Source organism: Mytilus edulis, chromosome 11 (assembly GCF_963676685.1).
Source record: "Mytilus edulis chromosome 11, xbMytEdul2.2, whole genome shotgun sequence".
NCBI classification, from domain to species: Eukaryota; Metazoa; Mollusca; class Bivalvia; order Mytilida; family Mytilidae; genus Mytilus; species Mytilus edulis.
The window spans coordinates 61790859-61811707 of NC_092354.1; the positions used below are offsets into that span (position 1 = coordinate 61790859).

Below are 20849 nucleotides of genomic sequence, written 5' to 3' on the forward strand. Positions count from 1 at the left end.
ACTGAGCAAAATGCAGCCCTCAAAATACCGTTGATATTCCACGTCAAAGTGACACCTTATGAAGGTCTATTTAGAAAAGAATAGATCTCTTCAGATAAAAACGTTCGATTCGTTAAACTCTACATGTTTTAGTATTTAAAAATAGGTTCATACCGCATTAACCTCTAACGTCATGTAATGTAAATATTAACATTAAAACTTTGTACTACACCGCTTGATAACTCAATATGCTAATTTATTTACTTAATTCAAATGGAAGGCTTTACAAAAGCTCATTGGTGGAGGAAACTTACATGATCACAAGTACTGATATTAAATCTTTTATTAGAAATACATAGAACGTCTTCTGTCATTATTACAAAATATGAGAAATGTTATAATTGCAATGTTCTCCATATCTGGTGAAAACATATTCTTTTTCTTTCGTATTTATAATTATGACTCATACACAAACATCGTCTTCCATGACATTGTCCTGGATGTGGATGACATAATGATTCGCATTCACTGTCAACTGCACAAACTACAAAAAAAGAAAAGAAAACATACATTGTTTATTTTTTACTTTTCTGCCTTTGTCAGCGTTTTATATGCAATACCATCTTAATTTGTTCACGTCTAATAAAAAATACACTCAAATTTAAAAACAGTGTAAATACGAAAAATACCACGGATTCTGCCTATTTCTGATGGTACCGACGATTAGACCTACCGAATTAGACTATTTACCGGATTTGTAATCACATAAGCAACACGACAGGTGCCACATGTGGAGCAGAATCTGCTTACCCTTCCGGAGCACCTGAGATCACCCCTGGTTTTTGGTGGGGTTCGTGTTGTTTATTCTTTAGTTTTCTATGTTGTGTCATGTGTTCTATTGTTTTTCTGTTTGTCTTTTTCATTTTTAGCCATGGCGTTGTCAGTTTGTTTTAGATTTATGAGTTTGACTGTCCCTTTGGTATCTTTCGTCCCTCTTTTAGAAGAATTATATATTTTCACTTAATAGACGATTGGCAAAAATTATCAGACTATAGTTATTTGTAAATCTATGCAGTGAAATAAATGGCATATAAATATAAATACTCGTCATGTTTCTCAAACATTTCTGTACTTACAATTCCAGCCGTTAGTTGGTTCTACAAAGAAAGAATGTAGAAACTCAGTAAAAACAAAAATATAACATTACTCTGGGTTTAATCGTGAATGTTGTTTAAAGACTGGATATAAGTTAAAGTTACTTATCGTTTTCAAACTAATTTGTACCCTTTATTCCTTCTTTCTATAGCTCAACTGACTTTCTGTCTTTTCCTTCTTTGTCTTCTCGTTTACGCTTCTTATCGTACACATGGGCTTTCTATTATTTAAATAATTTTTGTATGACTCTCTTTTTAAATTGTTGAAATGTGAACATCAAAACATTACAAAAATTAACGTAGTACATTTCATGCATATTTTGGATATTATCAATAAATTCCATACAGGGATTCGAGCTTCGCACTTACCCCATATGGAATTTATTGACCCAATATATACTGTTTTAGGTCACTAGCACACTATGTATCTATTAGTATACAAGTATATAACTTATATTGACACTAAGCATATATTTAATATTTAATATTTCAAAAACAGTGACCGATACAAGAGACATGTCAGTGCACACCTTTTTATGGGAAAGAGGGACGAAAGATACCAAAGGGACAGTCAAACTCATAAATCTAAAACAAACTGACAACGCCATGGTTAAAAATGAAAAAGACAAACAAACAACAGCACACATGACACAACATAGAAAACTAAAGAATAAACAACACGATACCCCCTGCTCCTGTTTTTTCTCAATGCGAATTTGATCAATAAATAGATAAAAACATTTGGCTAGTCATCCCATTTTGACAGTATCGGTCTATGTTTTGCTGGAATTGAAAGTAATACTGTATCTTAATACTTACTGGTGGTTGACGAATTTACACAAGTACACAAGTTGGTAATACAATTAATCACTGTCCGGTTTACACATCGTGTGTTTACACAATTATTTGCATTTCTACAAGGTTCGCAAATGGAGGATACTGAAATGAAATGACGTTTTGAACATACAGATTATATTGACGTTAGTTGTCTATTTAAGTTATAATATGCAGTATCGTGATTTAATATTTTGTACAGATTTGAACTTGAAAATTTGTATACACTACTTCCGATTATGTTTTTTATACAAAAAAAAAACTATTTCTACTGAATAGCGGAAGCTCTAAAGATATCATCAACATGTCCTCAGATTGATCATGACAATACTTTAATAATGATATTGAAAGGATGGAAACATGTATAATCTAGAACATTTTTAAACTCCAATGAAAATTTACAAAAGGGGAAGTCCACTCAAACTGACAAAATCAAAGGCTATTTATAAACAGAACAAGTGAAAAACAGCTGCAATATTCCGGTCTTGGTATAGGCAAAATGTTATAAAGTGAAGAACACTCTTAAATAAACACTTTTAATATGTGAAGGAGAAGATTCAACTGATATAAGATATTGGGTATATGTCAATTAAGGGATATATTTTTTTCCCTGTTTAATACCAACAGAGAATATAGTATGCACCTATTTTAGATGAAAACATTTCTCAAACAAGAATGTGTCCATAGTACACGGATGCCCCACCCGCACTATCATATTATGTGTTTAGTGGACCGCAAAAACTCTAATTTGGTATTTAAATAAGAAAGATCATATCACAGGGAACCTGTATACTACGTTTCAAGTTGATTGGACTTCAACTTCATCAAAAACTACCTTGACCAAAAACTTTAACCTGAAATTTACAATATCATTTTCTTTGTTCAGTGAACCGTGAAATTGGGGTCAAAACACCAATTTAGTATTTAAATTAGGAAGTTCTATCAGGGGACATGTGTACTGAGTTTTAGGTTAATTGGACTTCAACTTCACCAAAAACTACCTTGACCAAAAACTTTAACCTGAAGCGGGACAGACGGACGAACGAACGAACGAACAGACGCACAGACCAGAAAACATAATGCCCCTCTCCTATCGTAGGTGGGACATACAAAGTGAAATGGATATTGCACCTTCTTTTCTAATTCAAGATCAAAACATAGAGCCGACCTTTTAATTCGCTTGCGTTCCCGTATCATGTCTATGGGAAAATACGTCGATCCAACAGAAATAAATTGACCGCTTGTCCCGAGCTATTTTTTCTTTCTGGATATATAAAAAAAACCTATCCTTGAATGCATATAGATAACAAACTAAAATTGTAGAATTGTTGGTGACGTTCATAGTAGATTGATTTGAAAAACTAATAAAACCTTTACTTCCCGTAGCCGTACCTGATTTTGAAGTGTAATTGGGTTGTCTTCATTCTTCAACAATAAAACATTCTATAAACATAAAGGTAGAAGGGGATAAAAATAGGAAGGACCTGATTTGATTTTTTATATTCTAAATTCGATATGTTTTTAAATTCTCTAAAATTATGAACGAATACTTTACTTATCACACGGTTTATACTGAAATATTCAAAACAATTCCGACATTTTCAGATTATTTCGGACTTAAAAGTTTGAATTCTTTTTGGTATTTTTCGTTTTTCTGTTGTTGTCTGCTAATGTAAGATATGGTATTGACTACCTTTTATCGGTGATTGCCACAAATGACATTATCATTCGTTCAAATCATCAATAGTGAGACAAACGACCAATTTAATGGAAGTACGAATCCACAGAGAATCGTTTTCAAATCATAAATGTATAATATGATCAAAATGGAACCCACTGCCTCTATCCCTAAAGACCAGTCCGTTTAAAATAACCCGTGCAGTCGGGTGTTTTTATAAACCAATCAGCGGTCAACCGACTGAGCTATGGCGACAAAATACTTTCAGATATCAGAATTGTATACTTATATCTAGCAGTACAGTAAATTATAAATCGTTGAATCTCATATGAATAGAATTCTTTGATTTTATTAAGCAAAGATTATTTAGAAATTGAGTTAATTATAAAATTGCTTAATTGCAGAGTTTTACAAAAAGTAAAACAGGGAAATATGGATAAACGCCAATCAAAAATAAGAATAACAGAGCTCAACGTGTTAATGTACGCTATTCTACTACCAATAATGTATTAAATCCAGCTTGTTGCAACAGTTTCTATTTGGTTCCATATCTCATCTCAATGAATTAAGAATGGCCGACTTGTCAGTAATGGCACTAAACTTCCAACACTTCGTTTCTTAGTTCTAACCTTGTTCGTGACAGGTTTCAAATCTTAAAATTGGGTCGATGCCACTGCTGGTGGACGTTTCCTACCCAGTAGTCAACACTTCGGTGTTGACATGTATATCAATAATGTGGTCATTTTTATAAATTTCCTGTTTACAAAACTTTTCGAAAAACTGAGGATTTTCTTATCCCGAGGCATAGATTACCTTAGCCGTATTTGGCATTACCTTTTTTGGGAATTTCGGATCCTCAATGCCTTTTAACTTTGTACTTGTTTGGCTTTATAAATATTTTGATATGAGCGTCACTGATGAGTCTTATGTAGACGAAACGTGCGTCTAGCGTACTAAATTATAATCCTGGTACCTTTGATAACTACTTAATTGACGAGGATTGCTGGTTATCTTGCAAACGATCTTTTTCTCCTTCCTTACACTGCAGTAACCCCAATCAATTAAAAACTGTCTGCCATGAAATACCAAGTAGTGCTAAAAATGCGTTTATCATTTTAAAATTGAAGCTCGTCACTTCTTCTTAACAGATCATATATTCCTATTTGACGTATGTTGAGACGAAGATAACTAAAAATCACTAGACACACTGCTTACATAACTTAACATACGACAAGCAGGCTCACTAATTTCAAATATGACCTTAAAAGAAAACAAAATGATGTGTTTATGAATGTTTATAGAATAGTATGCCGTAAATATTTGAAAAGAGATTTAGCATAATGTCTTCTACATAATATATACAATTATATAAATATTCTGAGTATTAAAATTTCACTTACCAATAAGACAAGCAAGAAAGGTACTTACAACTTTGGCATTCATATTTGTCAATATATTGATGAGAGAAGTATAAATAGAATACAACATACTTATATACATTTCAGGGAAGTGACTTACATACATTTGTAAGACGCATTTGTTGTCGATAAGGTGAAGGAGACATTACAGGAAAATTTGTTATGTTTAAACAATACGTAATTCTTGTTTCAACGATATACTACGATGATAAATTATTACAAACACTGTTACTTTTATTACACTTATGTTGCCAAAAAGGCGAAGGAGAATATTTATTTCCAAAAGACTTATCGCCGAAGTAAAAATATCTAATTCTATATGTGTTTTCTTTAAAAAAAAGTCTTGATTGTTGGTTTATCAGTCTTTTTTGTTCTTAATTCAGATAATTAAATCCAATACGGTTCCTGCAGTTCTTAAATGTAAACATGCCATTAGATGCATACTGCCATCACAATATACCGAAGACTATTGTGTAGATTGTTAATGGAAAATCATAAAAATGATATCTGTAACTGCTACAAAGTTTTTGCATAATGGCAAAAAAAAAACAGACGAAAAAGTTATTTTTCCTGACGACGAAGTATTCAAATAAAAATCTCAATTTCTACGTATACCCTGCATCTCATCACTGCAGTGGAAGGATTACAGAATTCTCCAATTTCACCTTTAACTATTTATGAAATATTATAAATAAATATCTCACAAATGATTACAAATAACAATTTTAAGTGGAATATTAATTCGTTTTTATTGATCCGGCCTCGAAATACCCATAATTTAAGGAGATGTGATTATTGGATACATTTGGAAAAAAAACGTCCAGAGTTTGGTTATAAATGGCAAAGCAGTAAATTTTTCCAAAACCGTTTGATGATGGACAAATGCCAAGTGCGGAAAGTAGCTCACCTTGATACTTCCCCCTTTGGCACAGTTATCTAGATATTTTGTTTTAAAAGTCCTTATATCATAATTCTATAATTGAATTTTGTATTCAGAAGAATATACTCTTAATCTCGATCAAACGCTGTCTACTAAAAAACCATGTATGCCTTTCTGGGCATGGAAGTTTTTCTCATGCAAACCGAAAGGTAAAGGTGACGTCACTCTATCACGATCATATTTTTATTTTCACCTTAGCATGTCCCGTCTGCATCAACTATGTTAATGATCTATTCTTCTGACGATTCAGTCTCGTTGAAATCTCGTTCTGGAATTATGTCTAAAACATGTAATACTAGTGGAAAATATCAATGAATTCTGAAAATTTTATAATCCATCTAAAAAATTGTGTATTTACGATAAAAAGTTTTTAGTTATCATTTTTTCAATTTTTTTACATCTTTTTTGCCAAAATTTTGTGAAAATGGGTAGAGATACAAGAAAAGAATTTATCAGGATCATATACATCCCATATCAATTTTTTTCTTTTCAAATTTTTTCAATCATTTATAACAAAAAAGTTGAAATATGCATTTTGTTCTTAAAACAGAGCATAATTACAAATTTACAAAATTGACAGCATAGTAAATTTGACACGAAAATGCATCAAAATATGATTAAACTTTCTTATATTTACACCTACCTATAGTTTTTTTAAGTTGAATTTATTCATAATGATCCACTTCATCTTTATTGAAAGTATGACAAAAAGTTTGTGGAACTGTGTTTTTTTCAAGATAAAAGCCCAAAACTTGGTGAAAATTGATGAAAAATGGTAAATCATCAAACTTGTGTACTTTTAAAGGGCCGTAATAAAAAAAAAGAAGTGCACTATGATTTTTGCTTCACCAATTATCTTTTTACAGTCATATAAACCCAAAAATCAGGTTAAGAAAAAAAAGTTTAGTTCTAAAACATTTTGGCTCCTCAAAGGAGTACATCCTTTAATTGAGAGATCACTTAGGTAGCACTCCACAGTTAGAAAATGAAATTAAAAATAAGCCACAAAATGTTTTATCATCTCCTATTCCTGGATTTCTAATACATTAACCTAACTGTTTGTGTTGTATATGTGCATATGTATGTAATCAGTATATTCCATAGATTTGATTTTCAAAAGTTAAAAGAGTGAAAATAAATTTCTGTTATGTGTATCCATGGCAACATTCTGCATTTATTTACCATAAAATATTGCAAAAAGGGGGGTGGACATGTCACATATCCCCCCAAAATTTGGATCAAACTAGAATTTCAATGCCTTTGAGTAATACCTTTTTAGAAACTGTTTTCATAAATCTTTCTAATGATCAAATAAAAAATGGGTGTCTTTCGCCTCATTTTTTCGTAAAATCCAATCACAAAGTTCGTGCGATAAAAAGTTGGAAAAAAAACATTACAATAATTGCCGGACCAATGTATGGTAGGGACATGCAAATACGGACTGTCATACAGAAAACAGCCTATATTACATACATTACATACTCTTGATGTTCATATAAACCCAATACAAAGGCTATTTTAATACTCAGCTATCCAAAAATGAATTTTATAGCTCTCATATTTGAAAAATCCACAGGGGCCAAAATGCGAAACTACACACCTAACTGTGGAGTGCTACCTTAGCTCTGTTGGTTGGAATTGACACATACCGAATAGCGCCTTCAAATCATGTGCATTGTGTTCGAACATCGGCACCTTGGGAAAATCCTACAACAACTATTTGAAGGCTCAGTTGTTACATTTTAAAGCTAGATTTTTGTCACATGTATCATTCTTTCTTCAAACCCGATATCTATTCCGATTCAAAACATTGCATTTAAAAAAAACGTTATGTTCAATGTAATATAAGTTTATAAGTACTTTTCAAACAAAATATAATTGTAAAAGTATTTAGACGTTCCGTGCCAAAAGCCTCCATCAAATCAATTCGACTAGAAATCATACTATATCCTTTTTCAAATAAATATTATAAATGAACTTGTTGTACTATTAACCTTTGTAGGTGAGCATATATACAATACGATACCAGCTTAGTGCTGTTATTCATAATGTGCGTATTTTAATCTATTCAAAACATATCAGAAATAAAACATTTTGAAAATCTTATAACTCATGTTTATTAACTTAGATTCAGAGGTAATACATCACAGTTGCTTAAAGACCTATTTGAGATTTTTTGTGTAGTTTGTAAAACATAAATAATACTTAAGTACATATAATGTCTTCGGTCAGTATAACGTTATATGATAAAAGAGAAAATTACATTGATTGCCGTTTCATATGACATAAAGTTTTGAGCATTTGTTATATGAAATCTTTCCTTTTGCATTTCTAATTACTCGTACAAGCACAACGTCCTTTTGCACATAATGCTCTACTTCTATGACAAACATTAAAATGCATACACTCTAATGCAGTTGCACATTCTACAAAAAACAAATAGAAGAGTAAACAATTGGTCAAAGGAGCTTGTATAACGCACTTAGCTTTATTTGACTTAATACTTAATCCAAAAATAGAATCCAACAGTTCCAGGAAAACAATAATAGTATTTTTTTGTTTTGTAGTGATTACGACTATTAAACAATACTGACTGAATATAACCTACCAGTAGATTTTGACATTGTGATAATTTTAACCTGTTTCAGTTTCTCTTTATCCATATAGTTAATTCGGTGTGACATAAATGTCAATAGTGTGGTCATTGTTATAAAATTCCTGTTTACAAAACTTTAAATTTTTCGAAAAACTAAGGATTTTCTAATCCCAGGCATAGATTACCTTAGACTTTTTGAGTTTTGGATCCTCATTGCTCTTCAACTTTGAACTTGTTTGGCTTTATCAATATTTTTAAATGAGCGTCACTGATGAGTCTTATGAAGACGAAATGCGCGTCTGGCGTATGAAATTATAATCCTGGTACCTTTGATAACTAATTAAACAACAACAACAAAGGAAACACGTCGTCATTCAAGAACAATACCTATCTTATTGTCAAAAATCCATTCTTTTTTATATTTTTTTTCTTTTTGTAGTTTCTTCTTAACTATTATAGTTTGCATTGTAGTATCCTATACATTACCAAAATGTTTGTATATGTTATCAAGACCTAATTAACATTATTGTAATATTCAAATATTTTTTTACGTCACTCACAAATGAATTTAATGCCTATATTTCACTATTAGCTGCATCCCTAAAGCAGTAATCCTCAATAGTGTAATGAATCAAGATCATTCTAACATAAGTTTGTGTGTTTCATTTCAAGCTTCATCAACAACCAGAGGAATATACTTCTCTTTCTGACGATTTGTTTTATTTATCAAAACCTCTTTTCAATTATTAGCTTTAACATTTTTATTCCTTACAACTTGCAATTAAGTAAGAAAATTCGGCTGTGCCAATTTTTTTTGAAGTAGTTCATGTTTTGTAGAGAGTACCATTTTGTCAACAAAAAAAACCTCTATTGTTGCATTTAAATACACTTTTAATTCTTACCAATTTGACTAACACAAGCACAAATCCGAGAAAAGCATTCTTTTATAAATGGCCTTGAACATGGTGTAGTCTCACAATCACTTACGTCGTTACATGGCTGACACATGGTAAAGGCTAAAATATAGCATGTGATGTCTTTTGATTCATAAATAATAGGATTTTTATTCATATATAATTTGATTTTTATTAATTTTCAATATGATTTTTATTCATATTAAATATGATTTTTATTCATATTTAATATGATTTTTATTCATATTTGATATGATTTTTATTCATATTTAATATTATTTTTATTCATATTTAATATGATCTTTATTTGTATATAATATGATTTTTATTCATACATAATAGGATTTTCCGTACATAAGTGATATGATTTTTATTCATATTATATGATTTTCCTGCAGATAGAACATGGTTTTTTTTATTCAAATGTCTTAGTACGTACATGTTAATCACAAGTGATGTTATTTGAAAGCAATAAGGATTTAAAAATCCTTAAAAGGACTATCAATACACATAATCATACAGTTGTACATATTACACCTTAGGCAAACTTGTTCATATTTTCACGATACATGTCACTCTGAGTATAATTACAATTGTGCATCTGTAAAATTGGCTATAGACCATTAATACTTTTCAAATGAATTTTCAGTTTTACAGTATTATAATTTAACTTGATTATGCTATGCGTGTTTTGTATTCATGACTTTACAAGGCGCCAAGACAAAGATGTTGGGAAGAGGTTTGCGAAACTCTCCTCATATAGTACATGTTGTCAACTGTTTTGATTCATGTGGACAAAAGGGAGACAATTGTTGTCTTCCTATCTCATTTAACAACATATTATGTAAACTGTGTATACGTAACTCAGTTGACAATATCAAATGAAACTCATGCGTTTGTTGTTATTTTGCTATCTTAGGGAAACTTAATTTAATAAGACTCATCAGTGACGCACATATCAAAAAAGTTATAAAGCCAAACAAGTACAAAGATGAAGAGCATTAATGAACTAAAATTCCAAAACGTTGTGTCAAATATGGTTAATGTATTCTATTCCTTGTATAAGACAATCCTTAGTTTTTCAAAGAATTCAAAGATTTGTAACAGGAAATTATTAAAAACCTGCCTTCATTTAAAACGTATCTATATGCATCGTTTTGTCTGTATTGGAGAGTAGATTGTGTAGTAAATTACATGGCAAAATGAGTCAAATATTTGTATGAATCTGATTTTGAGGGTCTTTAATATAAAATACGATAAAATAGGGCTCATCATAGATACCAGGATAGAAATTAAATATTTGCGCTAGACGCGCGTTTCGTCCACAAAAGACTCAACAGTGACGCACGAATCAAAAATATTAAATCCAATATTCAATACTTAAATTAAAGTTATTAAGATACCGTGTCTGACAAGAGTTTCCACACCTATTTTAGGAACATTAAAACGTGTATATGATACTGCTTTTTGCAATATTATACATATATCAACCATTGATCAATATAATTCCACGGTCTTGTAGGATCGTAATGGCGTCTGGCATTGATACAGATGCGGATTTGAAAGAGACATATATATGAAATTCTATAAATGCGTTACATAGTGTGCTAGTGACCTAATACGATATATATGGATTCAGTAAATTCCATATGGGGTGAGAGCGAATAAAAGCGTTAATTTTGCGAATGGATATAAATCAGACGTTGATTTGTTCTGTTCTCAGTTGATATCACACGTTAATAAGTTGAAATAATTTCCTGTAACATGTACGTCGGTTAAAAGATGTATGACATGAGTATATAAAGAAATTGTTGTTTAAAGTGTAAGAGTCCATATAGCATGCTTCATCGTGACGGAATCTTGTTAACGTAATCCTGATTTGTACCTGACTTGCTCATTTGACATGCATATCAAGCAATAAATAATTTTTGTGAGGCAATAATGTTTACTTACCAATCAGACAAGCAAAAAAGCAAATCTTAGCTGTTGTAATCATGCTTGAAAATATATAAATCATAATTAATTGAAAAAATCTGAAGTATATATATATATAGGAGTTCTACATATATAAGACGCATTACTATCAAGGACTCTAGTGGTGAAGGAACAAACAGGAAATTATAATTTGTATATAACTATAGTCATACCCGACTTGCCAATTTAAATACGCTGATACACCGATGTCCATGCCTCGTCTTGATTTTCAATAAAGCATCCATTAGTTTATTTCGTGGAAATTTCAGAACAGGTGCATCATCAAATATCCAACCAGTCGTTGTACTTTATTTGATATAAGTTATTGCTACCCAACTTATTTAGAGTAAAACATGGGGACATTACGTATTGATCCATATTTGCAGATTCATTGAGTTGAAAATTTGAAAACCTCACCGGGACATGAAACCCTATCTGCCTATGGAGAAATGTTTATTTGAATTATTCCATTCCAATGTAATTTTGTGTTTGTTTTCGTGAGATATTCCATAAGATTAGTAGCAACTATTTGTTTTTATATCAAAGATTCTCTAAATGTTTTGACAACGTTATGTTACTGTTGAAACGTTTGTTTGTTTTATTCACTTATTTTTTTCAGTACGATTATGCAATAATAACTACCATAAATAGTATAACATTATCACATCACTTAGCAAAAGAAACAAGCAAGAAATCAAATTTTAACTTTGGTATAAATCTTGTTATATATATATTTAAGAGAGACGTAGAAAGACAAAATTTCAAAGTACAAATACATTAACATGATAAGGAAGTTACTTACATGTAAAGGACGTTTTGGTAGAAAGAGCTCTAGGTGAAGTAGACATACCGGAAAATCTTGTTTTGTAAATAAAAAAATACGCCAAACTCGACTTTCAATGCAGATACGATAATCAACGTTTTTCTTCCTTCGTACTTTGATGTTTTTGCTAGTTATGTAGTGCTTATTTTATTTTCATATAAAAAAGAAGATGTGGTATGATTGCCATTGAGACAACTCTCCACAAGAGACAAAAATGACACAGCAATCCATAACTTTAAGTCACCGTACGGCCTTCAACAATGAGTAAAACCCATACCTCATAGTCAGCTATAAAAGGCCCCGAAATGACAACGAGAAAACTAACGGCTTTATTTATGTACAAAATTATCGAAATGTCCTTGCAATTGATATATCTTATTTGCACCATCAAATACTCATTCAGATATGAATTCAAATCAGTCATAAGTATGTTGTTGTACGTTTGAATAAAGTGACAGTCGTTTTATGACAAAATTATGCCGTATCCAGACATGTGCAGAAACATGGAACATTCGTGTACCTATATGTATATATACGATCGCACTGATTCTTTGCGGTTTGGTAGTTTAACTCTACAGGTACTTATTATAGGGGAATGGTTCAGATTCCAAATTGAGGAGCCTCTGAACTTTGTAAATCTTGAATGTTTATTAATTACAGTTCATTTAATATGTTTTGGAGTTAAGTATGGCGTCCATTTTTACTGAATAAGTACACATTTGTTTTTAGAGGTCAGCTGAAGCTAACCAAAAAATGCGGGATTTTCTCATTTCGTTGTAGACCCATTGGTGGCCTTCGGCTAGTGTCTGCTTTGTGGTCGAATTGTTGTCTCTTTGACATATTCCCCACTTCCATTCTCTTGTTTAAATCTAATGTACATTGCTTTTTTTGTAAAACATCGTTAGACAAGTACTATACATTTATTTCATGTACTAAGCCTAGGTTTGATATTAACATCACAAAAATGTGCTATTAATTTTCAAAATGCAGATATTCGTAAAAACAGTTTTGTGTAAAATATGTACTTCTTTCTTGAATTGTCTTTATGGTCGCAACCAAATAGTTGTTGGCTACCATATTTTACATCGTATCTTGTTTATTAAAATATATCTAAATGTTTTCTGAAGGATTTCCTATGCTTTAATTTCATTAAAGATAAAATAAACAAACATGCTACTTCAAAAAAACAACACGATCGCTAAGTACTTTTACCTTGATTCTGATCTGTAATGCCTCATCTTCATGTCATTTGATCTATTGGGTATATTTATCTCAGGAGCAATCACATCAAAACTCCATAAAATATTGATTGCCAATGGGACAGTTATCCCCACAGTATAAATGAAGTGAATATAAGCAATTATATGAAGCCGTGCGGCCTTAAACAATAAAATAAAACATACCGTATAGTCACATGAATATAAAACAATTAAAAATAACGGCATAGTTCTTAACGAAAAATGATTTCGAAAATTAAATATGACAGACATAAACCAACGACAACCACTGAACTATAGGCTCCTGACTTTGGAAAGACACATACAGAAGTTGCCGGGGTTAAACTTGTTTGTGGCAACTCTACCCTCCCCATACCGGGGACATTTAAGTGACAGCACAAAATAATAAATATATATAAAGATCATTTAATTCATCAGATCGTTTCAAAGCAGTAAGACATCATAATAAGATTACAGACCAAACTTGCCAGCGTGTTTAGCGCTATAAAACAGGTTCAATCCACCATTTTCGATATTTGAAAATGCCTGTGCCAAGTCAGGAATATTACAGTTGTTGTCCATTCGTTTGATGTGTTTTGTCATTTGATGTATTTGTCATTTGATGTATTTTGTCATTTGATTTTGCCATGTGATTAGGGACTTTCCACTGAATTTTCCTCGGAGTTTAGCATTTTTTGTGATTTTACTTTTTATACATCCCGCATCCCCAACAACAAAAATGAAAATTAGTACGGATCTGAATCTGAGATAGTTCACAGTTACTGACAGCTAGGTTAAAGTCAATAAAAAGTAATGAAAATTACCTGTATCTAAGACAAAATTAACAATCACTACACATCAAACATTCAATGGATTTAGTGTTTAGACCTCATTAAGAGTCCGAGAATAACATGGTTATGTGCAATGCCAAGATATACATGTTTACTGAAATGATCAAAAGTGTGACCAAGCAACATTTAAAAACCTTTCTATATATGGTAATTGGCTTCCACACGTTTCGTGCGTACCAAATAATAAGGAGACAATTAAAAAACAGAGACCAAACGGCATGGACAGAATTAGCTATTTGCAACTCCACACCGTAAAATTTTCTAGCTCAATTTAGTCTATGTAACGATTTTTAAACAAGTATAGTTGACTTGGTTAATTTGACGAATGATTGTCTCTATGAGTCAATAGTTATCAAACACGTCAAAGGTACCAGAATTATAATTCAATACACCAGATGCGCGTTTCGTCTTTATAAGACTCATCAGTGATGCGTATGATCAAAACAGTTATAAAGCCAAAAAAGTAAAAAATTGAAGAGCATTTAGGACCCAAAATTCCAATAAGTTTTGCCAAATAAGGCTAAGGTAATCTATGCCTGGGATAAGAAAATCCTTAGTTATTCAAAAATTCATGTTTTGTAAGCAAGATATAATTTATGAAAAAAAAAACATACAATTGATATTCATGTCAACACCAAAGTGCTGACTACTGGATTGGTGATACCCTCGGGGACGAAACGTCCACCAACAGTGGCATCGACCCAATGGTGTTAAATGTTATCAAAGGTACCATGATATATATAAGACTCATCTGTGACCCTCATGATCAATATAGTTATAAAGCGAAACAAGTACAAAGCATTGAGAAGGACTCAGGTGTACACAGTCGCTATTATGTTTATTGAAAAGACTAGTAGGAATCAATGGTTTCGGATGCCTGTTAGAGATTAAGTACAATCAATGTCATCGTATAAGTTATCCAAGGTACCAGGATTATAATTTCGTACGCCAGACGCGCGTTTCGTCTACATAATACTCATCAGTGACCCTCATGATCAATATAGTTATAAAGCCAAGCAAGTACAAAGCATTGAAAAGGACTCAAGTGTACACAGTCGCTATTATATTTATTGGACAGACTAGTAGGAATCAATGGTTTCGGACGCCTGTTAGAGATTAAGTACAAGCAATGTCATCGTAAGTTATCAAAGGTACCAGGATTATAATTAAGTACGCCAGACGCGCGTTTCGTCTACATAAGACTCATCAGTGACGCTGATTTCAAAATAGTTATAAACAAGTACAAAGATGAAGAGCATTGAGGATCTAAAATTCCAAAAAGTTGTGCCAAATACGTCTAAGGTTATCTATACCTGGGATGAGAAAATCCTTGGTTTTTCGAAAAAATCAAAGTTTTGTAAACAGGAAATTTATGTAAAAAAAAATGAACACATAATTGACATTCAAGCGCATTCTACAGAGAAAAGAAATATCGGAATAATATCATACATTAAGTAAAATGTTTGGCTAGTTATATACAACCACCATTTACGTCGAAAAATGCCGTAATTAAGTCAAAACATGATGGTTGTTTTCCATTCTTTTCGTTGGTTGTTATAGCCTATCGTTTGAAATTTTTCATGTTGATCTTTTACGCCCGCCTTTTTGCAAACTAATTTAGGAGAAAGAATAGTAGTTGGCTAACCATGTCATTACGAGTCAAATATCCAGCATCCTACCCTTTCCACTTTATAGTAAGTTTGTTCTATATTGCCTACATTCGACGCGAATTAAAGTTTGGTCTACGTTTGCGTGAACACTTTATACGCTTGCGGAAAATTTATCTGTTAAATAACTACTTCATTATTCTCATATGATTGAGGTATATTTTATATATATTTTCTTCTATTTATTTTTATTGTAGTCCTGTAATGTTATGTTGTCATTTAAATGTAATATTTAACATTGCCAAGCGGGAGGTTTGGCGTGCTATAAAACCAGATTCAACCCACCATTTTTTTTCTTTAAAAAATGTTCTGTACCAAGTCAGGAATATGGCCATTGTTATATTATAGTTCGTTTCTGTGTGTTTTACATTTTAACGTTGTGTTTCTGTTGTGTTGTTTGTTTCCTCTTATATTTGAGTGTGAATTCGCATTGCTATAAGACGTGTCACGGTACTTTTTTTATCCCAAGTTCATGTACTTAGTTTTGATGTTATATTTGCTATTCTCATCGGATTTTGTCTAATGCTTAGTTCGTTTCTGTGTGGGCTACATTTTAATGTTGTGTCGTTGTTCTCTTCTTATATTTAATGCGTTTCCCTCAGTTTTATTATGTAACCCGGATTTGTTTTTTTTCTATCGATTTATGAGTTTCGAACCGCGGTATACTACTGTTGCATTTATTTATAAAAGTTATCAATGATTTATAGTGTTACTTCAGAAATCCTTGATATTTAGAATCCTGAAAACATTCTTATCAAAATGCAAATTTTCTCAAATGTAGGTCGCCTGCTAATTATGAGTCAGACTTTTAAAAAAAAGTCATATTCTAAATGCAAAAATCATATAAAAAAAAACCACCAAATAATAGTGTTCCTTTTTCACATTTTGTTTTTACTAATACAAAGATAAATTCAAGTAAAAAATACCCAGTAAAATGTCTTAAGTCAATTTATTTCAATGTTTGACAACTCATGTGAAATAGATCTAGTGAGGCTCTTCTCTTTTGTTCTTATGTAATCTGAATGGGAATAACACAAACGCACTGTCCATCAACACAGACATTCCTGTACATTCGACATGCAGCTGATCCATGACAATCACTGGCATTTGCACAGACTACAAAATAAAAGTTATGATGAAACACATTACTATTTTTTTAAATGTCTATTAGCAAGATTGAAACTATTATTGGGTTATTTATGTTTCTTTTTATTGACTTGATTTGCGTGTTGTATAATTCTCAATAACACACCTGCTTGTACCAGCCAAGTATTTAGCACTTCTGTGTTGACAAGGATCATCGTAGATATGGTCATAATCATACATTACAGGTTTGTGAAACTTAGGATTTTCAGAAATGCTTGTATTTTTTACACATTGGGCCTGTTTATCGAAGCGCTCTTATTACTAGGTCATCTGCTAAGATTATGTTATGCAGATCTTTGTCTTTAGTTGGCTTATTTCACATTTCGTAACTTAGAGATGTCATTTGTTTAAGTCTATTAGTAAGATTGAAAATAGTATCGGGTTTTTGACTTTTATAAATTGTGACTTGGATGGAGAGTTGTCTCATTAGCACTCATACCACATATTTGTATATCTATATCTATATATATTATATTTTGTAATTATTGTGCATCATATGAGTTTTATTTTTCCTCAAAGTCGGACAAACTTCTTCGCCAATTAAAAACTGAAGTTAGTTTCATACGATAATTTAAGATGGACAGTCATTATTTGCTGTAGACTTCATGTTTGTCTAAAATCGCCTATTTTAACATGTTCAACAAAGCGTCATTGTTGTTGTAAGTGTTGTTTAAAAACTCACTATTGCCAGTCAATATCACACAAATACACATGCCAAGATAACAGGAAATACTTTGTCCATTCCCACATGAGGCACTACAATCGTTTGCTTGCTTACATCGCTCACCAATGGCAAAAGCTTTAAATAAATTATTTCTATAAACATAAATACAAAATGCCTAATTGTCGACTTATATACCCTAACTAAGATAGACGGCTCGATTTAGGTAAGAGTTATGAATTAATGAACTTTACGATAAATTGCAGACACGTCAATTTGAAACTAACTACTTGATATGTTTGGTTTTTTTATGGTATGATCTTAGCTTGTTAAAATTATCCAAATTTCCAAGTTTTAAAATGCGTTCAACGTAGAAGTGCGATATTTTGATATCAGTACATTTACATTATTTTGCATTTTTAATCATTAAAGCCATCACATAAAAAGCATAGTGATACCAATGTATACACAGTTTTTTGAAGAATTGAATAAACTCTGCGTTTACAACGTAATTATAATTATAATTAAATAAGAATGAAAAAAAATACCCAACTCCTAGAAAAATTCTAAAACAGGAAGCCCATAGGAAATGATAACATCTAACGCCATCAACCAACAGAACACATGGACAACATTGACATTTTCCTGACTTGTAACAGGCATTTACCTTAGAAAATGGTTGGTTAAAAGGGTTCTAATTCTAGCTAAACCTCTCACTTGCACGACAGTTGTTTATATCTCCACTATAATGAAAAATATGAGTGAGCAACCAAAAACAGACATATCAGGTCAATGTGACAACAATTGGATCCAGCTGCAAAAATTGTCTATAAAATGATAACAGACAAACATATGAATCTAACAAAGACGTCGATAAGTGTTGTAGAAGATAGTTGAAAATTACACAAACAAAAAGGTATGTATCGTTGATAGTATATTGCCAAAAACGCCGATAAAAACGTTTTTGACTTTGATAAAACATATGTATCGATCAAGTATTTTTTTTTTAATTATAAATACAAGGTTAGAAAAAATAGAAAGAACACTGTAAAAACCCTCTTGTGTCCGAATCACATGTAAGATTCCCCCTGCACGAGAAACGTGCAAAGTTTAAAATCCAATAGTGGGATGCTTTACAGAAAATAATGTTAACAGTTTTACTTACCAAACAGACAAGCAAAAACGCAAAAAGCAACTTTGATGTTCATATTAATTTTGTAAATATGTTTGTGAGAGTCGTAAAGAAAAAAGAGTATATATAAACATGTTTAGGAAGTTACCTACATTTGTAAGACGTATTAGTAGAACAAATTATAGGTGAAGAAGACAAACAGGATAACCTTGTTTTGTAAATAAAAGATACGTAAAACTCTTCTTACTAAAAAAAAACATTGAACAACTGTTTTCCTTTCTTCGTCTTAATTTTTAATCAGTGATTTAGTCTTGAAGAATTCATAACTATGTGCGGATTTCTGGGTAATTTCAGTATATGATCTGTGTCTCAGTTTAAGTTGTTGTACTTAATTTAATCTTCTACATTACAGTTTACTGATTTTGTTCCTAAAGATTTCGAAACCAGTTGAATAAAATGAGATTAAAACTTTTAAAAAAATCAGACTTTGGTGCGGGAAAGGGGGGGGGGGGTGCAACATTTAACTATGACAGTAGTAAATAGCGACTGATTAAAAAAACACTAGATTTTGTAAGATGTAAATTCATCTTCACTCAACTCAACTCATATACAATATTCTCATGTATAAACAGATATTACTGTGGGTATACTTTATGTAGTAAAAGACAATAAAGAAGATAAAAACAAGCTTTAAAGACAGAAATAAGGGAATCAATGAGTACAAATAGAAAAGAGACCGGTCCTTGAAGTTATCAAACTTTCGAGTCGGTTTTTTGTACTCATACTCCAAAATCAACCAATAATAATGTTGGATTTCATGTTTCGAGCATATTTTGTGTGCTCCAAGCTCTGAGCAAAGTTTTATGACTTCAACCGCAGGTACGATGAATGGTAGGTATCTTCTTCTATGTAAGCTTAAGCCTCATCACAAAATCAATGAGAGGTAACGAACCCTAAACATATCAACCTTAATATCATACAACATACACAATAATTATTAATAGGGTATAGATTTTGAGGGTGTCTTCAATTATGTGTGCTATATTTCTTATAGTTCTACATTATTCTCTATATTTTTTTTAAAGGCGGCTTTTTTTCTCTAAACGTTATTGATTTTACTTTTATTTCGTATGTATGCCCATTATCCTGTATACTGTTAACCAAAAAACAGACTATCTTATATCTTTAACACAGCTTTTATGTACTTGACAAAGTATAACGTAATTGGTATTGATTTTGACATCACAAATTCCATAATTACAATGTACATCTAGTAGATTTGCATCAAAAACATATAAAATAAATTAACTACAAGTAATAATTTTTGTTTCTAAAATACAAAACAATAGTATATGTGATACAGTAAAACGTGTGTACTAAAAACATATATGTTTTTATGAGTGCGTTCAAAACAATATTCTAGTCTTTTGCTTTCACAGTTTCCCATAGTTGACTTTTCTTTTCCGGCATCTCAGTAATAATTTGCGCGCGCTGTTTCAATTCCTCAAGCATCTGCACTCGTGTTTGCCAGCCAGGTTTCGCTTCCCTCTTCTCGTTTTCTATCAGAAGCTTAACATATTCAACGTCGGTAAGGGGATTAGGACGGAGAGCAATTTCGGAAAGGCGCTGAAGACTTTTTCTCACCGTTTTCATTTTATTCCAAACTTCATTTGCTTGCTTATTCAGCTCGACGGTTACAGCTCTGACAAACTTTTCATATTTCTCTTTTTCATTCGATGCAATTTGGTACTTTTGTCGTAATTCCTTTAACTCCCCGGTCACATGAAGTACTCTCCTTTGATAAATATAATTGCAATTGACATGTTCACGCCAGTAACAATGCTCGATACAAATAGTGCAGAAAC

General features: G+C 31.6%; 3 long non-coding RNA genes across 3 annotated transcripts; all 3 read right to left on the minus strand.

Moving 5' to 3' along the window:
* Positions 1–307: 307 nt before the first annotated feature.
* LOC139496023 (uncharacterized) lies at positions 308–5169 on the minus strand. Its single transcript, XR_011657526.1, has 4 exons — positions 5046–5169; positions 1953–2072; positions 1116–1136; positions 308–523 (listed from the first exon to the last, which is right to left on the minus strand). It is a non-coding gene; the product is annotated as an uncharacterized lncRNA (long non-coding RNA).
* Positions 5170–6521: 1352 nt separating this feature from the next.
* Positions 6522–11606, minus strand: LOC139496024 (uncharacterized). Its single transcript, XR_011657527.1, has 4 exons — positions 11467–11606; positions 9502–9615; positions 7622–8429; positions 6522–6962 (listed from the first exon to the last, which is right to left on the minus strand). It is a non-coding gene; the product is annotated as an uncharacterized lncRNA (long non-coding RNA).
* A 5369-nt stretch (positions 11607–16975) lies between these two features.
* On the minus strand, positions 16976–19088 carry LOC139496027 (uncharacterized). The gene is made up of 3 exons (XR_011657530.1): positions 19018–19088; positions 17874–17990; positions 16976–17161 (listed from the first exon to the last, which is right to left on the minus strand). It is a non-coding gene; the product is annotated as an uncharacterized lncRNA (long non-coding RNA).
* Between the last annotated feature and the right edge of the window lie 1761 nt (positions 19089–20849).